This window comes from Gouania willdenowi, chromosome 9 (genome assembly GCF_900634775.1).
Source record: "Gouania willdenowi chromosome 9, fGouWil2.1, whole genome shotgun sequence".
NCBI classification, from domain to species: Eukaryota; Metazoa; Chordata; class Actinopteri; order Blenniiformes; family Gobiesocidae; genus Gouania; species Gouania willdenowi.
Genome location: NC_041052.1, coordinates 27,163,408 through 27,169,548, shown reverse-complemented (window position 1 = coordinate 27,169,548; position 6,141 = coordinate 27,163,408). Strand labels below are relative to the sequence as shown.

General features: G+C 47.4%; 1 protein-coding gene across 1 annotated transcript in view; it reads right to left on the bottom strand.

The window, feature by feature from the left end:
* Positions 1 to 3,070: 3,070 nt before the first annotated feature.
* LOC114469904 (leucine-rich repeat transmembrane neuronal protein 4) overlaps positions 3,071 to 6,141 on the bottom strand; it is a 144,420-nt gene continuing 141,349 nt past the window's right edge. The window contains exon 3 of the mRNA XM_028457796.1: positions 3,071 to 3,964. The gene's annotated coding sequence lies outside the window, so the exon portion shown is untranslated. The remainder of the gene's footprint in view (positions 3,965 to 6,141) is intronic.

Below are 6,141 nucleotides of genomic sequence, written 5' to 3'. Positions count from 1 at the left end.
AAGTTCAGAAGTTCAGAAATTCAGACTTTAATGTCATTTTATATCATGCTATATCACACTGTCATGACCCCCTGATAGCGAGAGCAAAAGGACTTTCTCTCTGAATTGAACAAGGCTTCTCCCAATGTGCCATCACTGTCAAGGTAAGGCACAGTAGCAAAATTGGTCGGAAAATATTGTATTGGTTATGGAAAAAAGAAAAACATTCTGGTAGGTTGTCTGTGAAGACACGGCCGTTCCAATCCTTGATCCAATTTAAAGCCCTGACTGTGACCCAATAACCATTAAACAGCATCTGTGACTGCTCTCATAACACAAACTTTCTCATTCAGATTTATCCAGGGCAGCATCAAATAAAGCGGGACATTGAAGGTGGAATACATTTTTTTTTTTTGGGCTCTACTTTTTTTTCCATGATAGTTTTAAACATTACTGAGATGAGAAAGAGATTAATTTGGGGTTGACTGAATCAATCTTGCATGTTCCCATGATTTTATTTTTATTTTTTTGTTATTGTAATTAAATAAATTGCATTATTTTATTGCATAATTGTGACCATCACCAGCCCTCCCTAAGGAAGGGTAAGATACACTTTATTAAAGGGAGAATATAAAAAGAGAGGGCAGTGTTACACCTAGATGAGGGGGTGGGGGGGAGGTGGAGGGAGAAGAGAGCAGGGAGGAGCGATTCAAGGAAGAGAAATGGAAGGGTGGGGAAGAGTTGATTACTGTAAAGTGAGATCTGAAGTTGTAGGCGTGAGGCTTAACTATAATGGTGGTGGCTGTGGGCAGAGGAGTGAGTGGTAATACCTGAAACAGATATTTGGGATCAACGTGTCTAAAGTTAAGCCCACTACAAGTTTTATCCCACAGTCCAAGGCATGCTTGTGCATCGTAGACCGATGTATGTGCAAGAAACTGCCAAGCGCTGCCCCGGACTCAAGGACGCAGCCAGAATAGCAGAAAGAGCGGGGGCCAGCGAGCCCAGGCAACCCCCCCGGCCGAGCAGCCCCCCAGACGCCCCCAAGACACCAAGCCGAGAGGCAGCCTCCGCCCCTACATACACACCCGAGAAAGCACCCAGAAGCCAAGGAGCCAGCGCACTCCGCCACCGCCCCCAACCCCAAGGCCCCCCACCAACATCCGCACCTAATCCCCCGAGGGTAGGGCCCAGAGAGCCCCCTGCCCGAGATCCCAGCAGAGGGGCCAAGGCCCGCGCCCAGCAGACGGCCAGAGCCGCGACGAACGGGCCGCCGGCGGGTACCCGCCAGTCGGCCCAGAGCCAGCAGGGACCGGACCCCAGGCCAGAAGGACCCGGAATAGAAGCAGCATGCCCAAGGACAACGACCACACCCCCGGCGGCCCTGGACAATGAGGGGACGCTGCACGCCGCACCGCCAGCCTCCAGGGCGCCCCAGGTCACCCTTTTTTGACACCACCAGCACGATGCGCCTTAGTTATTGCGAATGTCCCCCGGCCGCCCCACCCACCCCCAGGGGCCCAGCCAGACCGCCACACCGGCATGCGGCGCACGCAAACCAGAGGCGGTACTTTGGGGACCGCCAAAGCAGGAGCCACCCCACGCCGCACCCACTGGTATGCAAGAGCGCGGCCCGCACCACCCACCCCAGAAGACCCCTGCCAGGACCGGCCAAACCTGCCGGAAAAGCCCGCCGGCCCCCAAGAGCACCCCCGGGACCGGGAATCCCGAAGGGCGAGACCCCGGGCGAAGCCCCCCGGGGAGCGCCCCCCCCAACCCAGCCCACGAACCGGCCACAGTCAAGCACGACCGCACAGCCCCAGATGGTGCAAGGACAGCAGCCCTGGCCCCGCCGCCCACCGGACAGCGCAAGCCACAAGGCAATGCCACCCACCGGCGCACGAGCGACCGGCGGGCACCACCGCAGGAAGGAGGCACCCCAACGGCACCCACCCAGTGCGGAACAGCAGTCCCCAACTAAGGGCGCCCCGGAACCCACCCACCAATCCGCAGATAGCAGGACAGACTTACCAGGCAGCCGACGGCAACCGCAACCACCGGAACAGCTAGCACCGCCCCCCCAGCAAACAGCATCATTTCGAAGCACCAAGCAACCCTGCCCCAGCCCCGACGCAGACGCCAGCACCCCCCAGCTCGCCCACCCCCCACGCCGGCGAGACAGGCCGCCCCGGGCCTGCACACACCGAGGACAGCCCCCAAGGCGACCAGGAGACGAGACATGGACCAAGCGACACCCATAGGGAAGAGGCACCCCCACTCCCCGCCGGGCCGACACTGCCTGGAGAGACCCCGCGAAGAGAGCCCCCGGCCACGCCCCCCGAGACCCACCGCCCCACCATGCCCGACTGCACCATCCCGATTTATTTGCATTCTACACGATGGCCCAGCCATCATCAGAGGGATCAGGCCCCCACCCGACAGGCCCAAATATGTGGTCCTACCCACCTTCCTGTTATGGTGGGGAATGGAGAGGCACTTCCCTATCCCCTAGAAGCTCTTTGTAAAGCCATACTCATCACATCTGTTAGTCGGTCTCTCTCTTATCATGTAAAATGTTTCTTCATTTAAAAGGAACAGAGTTTTTGTTCACAGTTAACTGTGTTACATCGAACATCAGTCCCCCCCCCACCCACCCACCCCCCACCCCCCCCCACACACACACACACACACACACACACACACACACACAAAGAAAACAGGCAAAGATTAACATCAGGGTGGTGAACACGAAGGTAACTAAAAGAAAATCCAGACGCATATCATTATTCAACAGTCAGGCCTTGAGCGCACTTCTCTTTAGCCTCAGCCACACATTCATCTCAAAACAGCAGAGCGTTAGGAAAGATAGCGCTCATTCTGATGAATAACACAAGTGTTGGTCAATTACAGTTTATTTATTATACATCTTCATATTACATCTTATAAAAAGCACACACACAGTTATATGAGTGCACACTCAGATAGTTGCCTGAACACATTACTAAAACAAAAACAATTACAACATAATTAGCTTGACTTGAACAACAAAAAGTAAATATTTGAATGTCCGAGGGCACCAGAATGTGTTTTCACCATTAATTCTTCACCTTGATGAAATAATTAAAAGGTGATCAACAACAAACATTGTTGAGATACCTAATAGCCACTATGTAAATTATACTTTACTTTGCAGAGCTGTACAATAGATATAAAAATAGACGCCTTTTAGTTTCAGACTTGTTTCTCTTTTCTTAGGTGATTTAATTTGAGTGGCTCTTTTCTTAAAATGAATAACACGTCAGAGGTACCTGAGAGGCTCCAAATGATGGACAGCATTCTCAGAAATAAGCTGCTCACAACCTTTTTGCTTTGTCAATCTTTCATGTCTTCTTCCTCCTGACTGCTCTTTTCTTGCCTCTGTTTGTAACATCTTCCATTTGATTACTTTTACCTCTGCAGCCAATATTATTAAAAAGCTGGCAGAATATATTTAATAAGATTAACACATGAAATCTTTAAATTATTTTCACTAACACTCCTAAAGAGGCAAAGCAAAATGTGGAGAGTCTGTTCAGCCTCTTTTGCAAATTGAGGATGTTGGAGGTCAGATGCTCTCTAATCTATACAGCTGCACCTTTTATTTTCCACTAAGAACTATTTTCATTTACATTACCCAGAGTCCAGGATGCTCTGCAGTGGAGTAATTGTCTCTTTTGCTTCTGTACCATTCCTAACTCCGTCCCACACAGCTTTTCATTCCTTTTAAGCCTCACCAGTGGGAGTGGGACGAGAAGCAAGGCAGAGAGGACTCAGAGGGGAAGCCAGCCATTGGGCCTAGGTGGGTTAGAGCTGGCACCTGCCCACCTAGTTCATGATTGGAGGGTTCCATACCCATGTGGAGGAGCAGCGACAGATGGGCTTGGCAGTAATCCAGAACCGACTGCTCATACCTGTGTAGGGCCAGAGCACTGAGCGGCTGTGGTATCTGCAAAGAAAATGAACAGGAAAAGAAGAACAAGGTTGTTACAGCAGCTTCCAAACCCAATTTAATTTGATTTGCGCTCAGAATATTTCCAATGGGCTTAGTTCCTGCTACAGATTTTGCCCCAAGACCTGAAATCTATCATGCTTAAGTGCCATCTTTGAACTGAAGTCAATTATATGCAAGATGAAAGCAAGAGTGCACACATATTTTTGCCCTCTTTTAAGCAGAATCAAGGCTCTATTTAGAGTCTTGACTCTAAATGACGGAGCACAGAGGGGAGGGGCGATGGGGGTAAATGCGGAGCTGTCAGGGAAGCTACATTAAAAATCAAGCTAGCTACCCTACCTTTAAGGTCTGCTTTGGTCAAGATCCAGAGAACCATCACCATTTAAACCCAAGTTTTACCCATCATCTTGTGTTGCACTTTGTGTAGCAGATTACTCTGTTCTCTGCTTAAAGGGAATTTGAGCTGAAAATACCCCATCGTCTAATTCAGTGCTTCCCAATTTAGGGGTCCCGACTCCCTGGGGGGCGCGATCCGCCGAGTGGGGGTCGCAAGATGATTTCAAGAATGCTCCTCAGGAGACAATAACGACAGATTGGCACTCACACAGTGATGCTGGCAATATTTTGCACAACATTGTCTTACAATTTCGAAAATATGTGTTGCATACTTTTCAAGCCTTGATGATATTCTTCTCACTAAGAACCACTTTCTTTGCTTTTAATCCGCAATCTACCGTTCGTCATTTCATTTTGAGTCACATTGTTTGCTCAAAATTGTTTTTTTTTTTGCTTTAATTTAGTGATTTTAGACTTAGATGTGACATAATAAAAGCACTTCTCAGACTTCAGTGCTACAAATAATGTTAACACGTCTTTGTTATTGCAGCTCTGTTCATTGGATGCCGACTGGGAATAACAAAGTTCAATAAAGAGAAGCGTGAGAGTGTTTATAGGGCACTCCTGTATGGACCACCAGTTCAGTCACTTTATCACCTAACTACTCACATACGGCATTTCAATTCTTCCATTGCAATAATTGGTGAATGAAACCATCAAATAGTCTTTCCCCTTATGTATAAGAAACTCTTCTTTCCACTCCACTCATTTCTGAATTAGAGCTTTGCTTTTCATGTATTTTTTATGAACACATCAAAAATAGTCTGCATAGTTCAGATGTTGAATCAGATGTTCCCAAATTTTTCAGCCCACATCCCCCAAAATAACGGGGGATCTGGGCTTCACCAGGTGGTCACCAGGTGGTGACTGAAAACATAAGAAAATGTGCACACAGGACTCTTGCATTTATTACCATGGTCATGTCTGACAGATACCACAGCACACTTCTTGACTAATTGGTCAGGAAGTTTCCCACTTTTTCCCCTTACAAACAGAGACAAAGAGCTGAGAACAGGAATTCATGACTGTTTGTCCTTCCCCCTGCTGTGAGCACATGGCAGAATCTTTGCTTTGTGCTTTACTGTTCTCCAAGAATTAACAATGAAACATTCCAAAAGCGGACACAAACTTCTGATAAAAGTTTGAAATGTATTTTTCTACACTGTCAATAACTGTTTTATTCACAGGAAGTCAAGGACAACCTTAGAATAAGATCATATAATTGTTTTACAGTAAAAGTGTTCCTAAGGAATATCTCTCATTAACGTTGCACAAAGTCAATCATGTTTGGTGCCACAATAACCAGGAAAATATGATCTCTGCTTTTGTCTCGTTTGGAAAGTTATAATCTAACTGGTTTCTCAGTTATATTCATATTTCTTGTTCCAAAGGATTTCTCATGCATTCATTCCTTATCACACTTACATGATTGTCACAACCCACAGAACATCCAAAGCAATCTAATTGCCTCCCGAAAACACGTCGACCAATAGAATTGCTTAGATCGCGACAAAACCAAAGCGCAAAATTCAAATCATTGGATTTTGGTGCTGGCCGCTAAGATGCCCACTGCAGTGTTATGTACGTCTCCTTTAATCTTTTATTTTCTTTGTAACAAAGTGTTTTCTTTCATTAGACCTTTTAAACAAGCTTGCACGTCCAGAGATAAAAACTCCTGTTCCAACTGAAGATGCTGAACCAAGAACCAAGAACCTAGCCTGAAGGAGCTGAACCAATACAAGAACCACGCCTGAAAGAGCTGAAAACTGAACAAG